Below are 7,074 nucleotides of genomic sequence, written 5' to 3'. Positions count from 1 at the left end.
TGGTAAATTGATGTTCTTGAGAGGATATGTTTTAAAAAGTCCCCTCCCGTAAACGCTACTAGTTAACTCGGGCACGTTCCCGGGCCGTGGTAATTGTGGATAGCCGTTATTGTGTTGACAGTCCCACCAAAAAACAGGTGCACATTACCTATGTTTAATAGTCTACTCATGTGTGCGAACGGGCCACCACTGAAGTAGTACTGATATGAACCGTGGTACCTGAGTGAGCGCGGGCTATTTTATGGTAGTTCGTAAAATAATAGGGCACATTGGTCAGGAAAGGCTCAGTAGTGTCTCAAATTTTAAACATCGTTATAGATTTACATTTATCGTATGCAAGTTTATGTATTAATTTGCAAGAATTGATTTATGCATTGTAAATATTTTTGTGCATATGAAAACCCGTGAACTCACCAACTCTTTGTAGTTGACGTTGTTTTATGTTTCATGCTTTTCAGGAAATAAGTAAGAAATGAAGTTTTTGGAGCATATATGTGACGACACCGATTAAGTTCATTTTGTAACTTTTGTAAAGAATTATTCTAACTCCAACTTGGTTATGGTTGTTAATTTCGAATCTTGTATAACTTAAATGGTGTTATTTAATATCTGTTGTTGTGACTCGCTTACCTGTTACATCTCGTGTTTCCGCTTTAACGGGGTGTGACACCTTGCCGCATTCCTCATCATATCCGCAAACCCCTTATTCAGTACATCTTTCCAAGTGGCACAAACCTCTCCATCTAAGTTGACGTCCCAATGATATTGCCACTACACATATATAATTTGATAAGTTAAATATGTCAATTTAAAAAAAAAAAGTCTTACTTTCTTAAGTTACAAACAATACTCAGTTAAAAATCCAAAATAGATCCCATGAGGTGAAAACCAAAATAACGCCCCTAGTATATTAAAAAGAAGATCAAACAAAATATACTATTTTAAGGCGTTTGAAAAATAATCAAGCTACGCGTCTTATCCTCATGCCGATCTTTATTAAGTATGATAAAATGATCTTTATTAAATCGATTCCGCCACTAATCCCTCGCTAGTTAGGGATATAATAGAGATGGAATGTGTTTTTGGTCTATCCCTCATTAATCCCCTCTCTAATTAGCGACGGAATAGATTTTTCGTCTATCCCTCCCTAATCCATCACTAATTAGTGAGGGATTTCTTCTGTCATTAAAATTCGTCGCTAATGGTTAGTTTTGTAGTAGTGAAATTTTATGTTTCTTCTAGTCGTGCCTCCCTTCATGTATGCAGCAGCCCCACTATTTTTTACAACCCAAGAACCCATAAAATCCTTCCCCTCTTTCCATTTTTTAAACCCACTCACGACCAAAGACATTTATAAGTCTTTTTCTCCAAACCCAGTAAAATAAGTTTGCGCCCATAAAAGACTTGGGACTTTCTTGGTCCAACCTTGGTGCTTTAATGACTTGTACCATGGATAATTTGTTTTCGTGCTGACTTGTATCTTTTCTTTTTCTTTTTTGTCCAGCCCCTTTCTTTTGCCTTAGACGTCAATTTCATCTTATATGTAGCCCGAATATGTAGAAACTAAAAACTTCAAAGTTGTAGGTCTGTATGTTGGATTTTCATAGAATCTTGAATCGCTTAAATCGGAATTTCTGTGAGTGAGATATGATTAAAATGCCACAACTTCAAAAATCTATCAATATCCTTCTCTTGTTCATTTTAGCTCTAGTGTTATGAACCTATTAAAATATACAAACACATCAATATTGTTCAGTTTTAGCATTGTGCATTAAAGACTAGGCATGAGAATGCAGCGGGGACCCCATTCCCATCCTCGTCCCCGATCCCAATCTTCATCCTCGTCCCTGTTCCCGCTAGGGAATATGATCACATCCCCATCCCCATCCCTATCCCTCAAGAAGAATTGGAATGGGGAATAGAGATCCCCAACCAGGAATCAGAGGATTTTTTCCGTGTTTATTTGAAATATTTTAAATCAAATGTGTTAAAACACTATACTTGATCGATAAATGGTCCATGTTTAAATCTCACATATATCCAAAAATTTGCTTTTATGGAGTATCAAATATTTATATGTGAGCAAAATCATATCATAGGTAATTGTTTGAACAAATGTTTTCGGCTCTTCATGTTTCTTTTATCTAAAAAAGTAAGATATGTCAGAAAAAAAATGTATCTAAGAAGAAAGATTAAAATACTATTTTTAAATATAATTTTTTATAGATAATATATCTAACAATAGATATACAATATATATATATATATATATATATATATATAATATTTAATATACGGGGATGGGGATGAGGATGAGGAGGGGTGGGGATCACGTTATCCGGCCTCATCCCCATCCCTGGGTTTTAACTTTCGAAGATCCCCATCCCTATCTTATGTCCCTGGTTTTGCAGAGAATGTCCGCCCGTGGGGGCGGGGACACTATATTCTCCAATGGGACAGTCTCATTCTCATGCCTATTAAAAAGGGATGATTAACAAGAAAATAAAATAGATTTTAATGACCAATCAGAAACCATTTGAAATAGAACAAACCTATATTAGCACCTAGTAGAACTTCAAAAATGTTTAGCAATTTTGGCTTCATGCAGGGAAGTTACAGCTGCAATCCAAATTGACGACGGGTTCATGCTAAAACAATAACATTCTATATTTGATTGCTTGTAGAGTAACTTAGGGGCCGTTTACCTAAACACTTATCTAGTAAGCACTTAACGGTAAATTTCAACTCTATCTCTTACTTATCGGGTAAGATTTTAGTCTACCAAAATGACATCGTTTGTAATAATTTACCCGGTAAGTTCTAACCGTGGTAAGAGTCGTCGCAATCACTTACCGGGTAAGACTCTCGGTCCATGCTTTCGCTCTTACCTGGTAAGATTCTTTGTCCTTGTCATATTCATCCAGAAAGGGAATATGACTTGATAAGGTTTACCCGAGTAAGCATTTGGTAAACGGCTCCTTAGCGTCCTCAAACATTTACTCTTTGAAGGCAATTATTAGGGTTTAAAGGAGTACTTAATTCATATACATCATGTTTTTTAAAAGTAGAAACAATCTAACACATTCATGGGCAGCCGATATCACAACGAAAGATAAGTTACAAATTCCCTACATACAAACAACATATTTCAATACTATCACATGGCTTTTCAAAACAAAAACCCATAGGAAATAATTGTTGGATATAAACTAATTTTATTTAGTTTCCATTTTATTTCATATAAGAAAGAAAAGGGGAATCAAGAAGGAATGTAGTAAAATTAAGGTGAGACAGAAAATAATCAAGGCATCGGTAGCACGAGTTTGACCATGTTTGGGTTCCGAACTTGAATTCTTGTAGTAATCTTCCTTTTTTTTATTTTTTATTAAAAATAATCAAAGGCTAAGTTGATGTCCCTTAGGTTTTGATGCTCAGAGGTTGAGCCTGACTATTTGTTTAGTTCAACCATATTATAATTTAAATATTTTAGATTTCAAAATAAATATGAATTATATTTTAGTTTTAATGATGGAGTTTTTTGTATAAAGATAATGAATGAGTATTTTGTTGTATTTAGTTAGGCTCAATAATTATCCGTTATTTATATGTTTTGAGTCATGAATTGGTTATTAGTTAATTTTATGAAGTTCAACAAGTTGTAAGAAGTTTTTCTTATGGAACAATTACTTGTAAACTTGAGGTTGTTGTGATTACTGCAATCTTGTCATTTGATATTACTTAGTATTTTTGAATTCTTTGAGGGTTGTAATGTTGTTTCAATGATACTTAGGGGATGGTATACGTATGGATAATGACTAAAGTTGAGGATGCAAGAGGACTGTGGTTGTAAAGTTCAGGGGTAGCGGAGCCGTTTTGTAATAATCAAGGGGTTATTTTGTTAGCTTATATAATGGGTTGGCTAATAGATTTCTTTCTCATATTTTTTCCATTGCAGATGCCCGGATCTCATGAGTTTTTGTCTAAAAGTGTACTAGTTATTTTGGGTTTGTCAATTTAGTTCTTTCTAATCGATATGACTAGCTAGAAAGGGTTGGCTAGTAGATATGTTTCTCATGTTTTTCCATAGTGAAACAAAGTTCATGAGTTTTTGTTTGAAGGGTTCTAGTTATCAGGGTTTGTCGATTCAGTTCTTTCTAATCTGTATTACAAATTGTTCGAACTAGTAAAATCGAAAGAGGTCATACGCTTGAAATATAAGGAATTATGTAGTACTAAGTAGTAGATAATACTTAATAAGTTGTTTTTAAGACTTTTAACTAAATGTTTTTTTGATATAGTCAAGATAATATTTATTTATTGCACCTCTTGATGGGGTGAAAACGTGTAAACACGCAATTTTAAGCAAAATTTTCACATGTACTTCACAAATACGACCAAGTTGGAGAATATTAATATTTATACATAATTTTTTTGAACTATTTAATGTATTAATAAGTTGTACAATATATTTTGTTGATTTGAAAGAGGAATGATAGTATTATGTAGGTTACCCTTTAATTACCATAATGGAACTCTTTAAGAAATTAAATCCCTTGATGGTTGGATCTAATTCCTAAATTGATGAAGGTAGGTTTCCCAATTCTACTCAAATTAAGAGTTGGGTCGTAAGTGAACCTCTATCATAGCTAAGGCCTTAATTAGTTGCACCCAAAACCACATATCAAATTACTCTTAATCCAATCATAATTAAGAGGGTAATTAACTAGAATTCTTATGTCAGGCTTAATAAAGGAGATGATTATGACATCGTCGTCTCTCAATTCAAGCTACTTAGAATACTTGGATCACAATTTGTTTCGTATGTTCATCGTGTGCTAGTATTCTTGACACATTCATCAATATGTAAGCATCTGATTGATATTGAATGTTTTTGATAAATCATGCATCTTTACAAGAATTTGCAAGTGTATATAAACTAATATTTATCAACTCAATCATTATACAATAACGTCATAATTGCATATGAGAAAGATCTTCATATTTACTAGAAAACAAGGTATCAGCAACGAAAATCAGCGATGGAAAAAATCTATCGCTAATCAGCGAGGGATCAGCGAGGGAAAGGCCAAAAACAAATTTTTTCGCTAATCCCTCGCAAATCTGTGAGGAAATGAGTTTTTGGTCTTTCGGTTTTATTAATTAATTTTTGTAATATTCTAATAAATAATTGATAATTTAATAATAAATAATTAAAACCTAATAACTAATTAAAATTGTAATTATTAAATTAAAATATCAGTGAGGGATCAACAAGAGAAATTGATTTTGGTCAGATCCCTAGCCGATCCATCGCTGATTAGCGAGGGATCATGCCAAAAACTCATTCCCTCGTTGATCCCTTGCTGATCTGTGGGAGATAAGCGAGGGATCTGATCAAAAACAATTTCTCTCGCTGATCTCTTACTGATTTTTTTATTTAATAACTACAAATTTAATTAACTATTAATTTTTAATTTTTAATTATTGATTATTAAATTATCAATTATTTATTATTTATTAGAATATTACAAAATTAATAAATAAAACAGAATAAAGCCATTTAGGCCCAATAAAAACTAATAAAGTCCAAGAAATGGATTAAGGCACAATAAAATCGAATAAAGCCCATTAAACCGAACAAAGCCTAATAAAACCGAATAAAGTCCAATAAAATGGATTAAGACCCAATAAAACCGAACAAAACCTGATAAAACCAAATAAAGTCCAATAAAATGGATTAAGACTCGATAAAACCGAACAAAGCCTAATAAAACCGAATAAAAGTTCAATAAAATTGAATAAAGCTCATTAAGGCCCCATAAACTCAATAAAGCCCAGTAAATGAATTAAGGCCCAATAAAACCAAATAAATCCCTATATAACACTGACATACTATCTATACATTCACATATACACATACGTTTAAACATATATACATCATCCGATGTATATATCTTGAACAATATATCATCGATCCAATCGTGGTTAGCAACCAGCATACATCGTGTATACATATGTATATAACACAAACCGACGAGTATATATACATATAACATATACAACATCGTGTAAACATATGTATATAACACGGGCCGACGAGCATAAATAATTATAACACATGCACATGTGTAAATATAATACACATCGCGGTTAGCAACCAAAACATATATATACAAATAACACAAATACATGTATACATACAATACCTACACTTAAAAATGTATACATATAACACATAAAAAATGAGAAAATAAGATAAATAAGATAATCCCTAGCTGATCAGCGAGGGATCTATAAGTGATTGGCACTTCCTTCCCTGACCCATCGCTGATCAGCAAGGGATCAACGAAGGAATTGACCAAACACTATGTGTATAGATATGTATTGGTTGCTAACTACGATTGGATCGATGTATATATATATGTCGGTTCGGTTTTTTAGGGTTTTTTTAGTGTAATGAGCCTCAATGGACTTTATTTAGTTTTATTAGGCCTTATCCAATTTATTATACTTTATTCGGCTTTATTAGACCTTTATCCAATTTCTTAGACTTTATTCAGTTTTATTGAGCATAATAGGCTTTATTCGATGTTATTGGGCCTGAACCCATTTTATTGGGTTTTTTTGGTTTTATTGGGCCTTAATTCATTATCAGGCATTATTGAGTTTATCACGCCTTAATGGACTTTATTTAGTTTTATTGGGTCTTTATGGGCTTTATTCGATTTTAGTGGGCCTTAATGGACTTTATTCGGTTTTATTGGACATAATGGACTTTATTCGATTTATTGGGCTTTAATCAATTTTATTGGACTTTATTCGGTTTTATTGGACTTTATTCGGTTTTATTATGCCTCAATCAATTTTCTTGGACTTTATTCGGTTTATTAGGACTAATGGGTTTTATTCGGTTTTATTGGACTTTATTTGGTTTTATTGGGCTTTAATGGGCTTTATTCATTTTTACTAGGTCTCAACCTATTTTGTTGGACTTTATTCGGTTTTTTGGGTCTGATGGGCTTTATTTGATTTTATTAGGCCTTAATGGGCTTTATTCGATTTTATTGGGCATAA

The sequence above is a fragment of the Cynara cardunculus genome (assembly GCF_001531365.2).
Source record: "Cynara cardunculus var. scolymus isolate 2C chromosome LG 7, CcrdV1, whole genome shotgun sequence".
NCBI classification, from domain to species: Eukaryota; Viridiplantae; Streptophyta; class Magnoliopsida; order Asterales; family Asteraceae; genus Cynara; species Cynara cardunculus.
Note: the sequence above shows the minus strand (reverse complement) of the source record.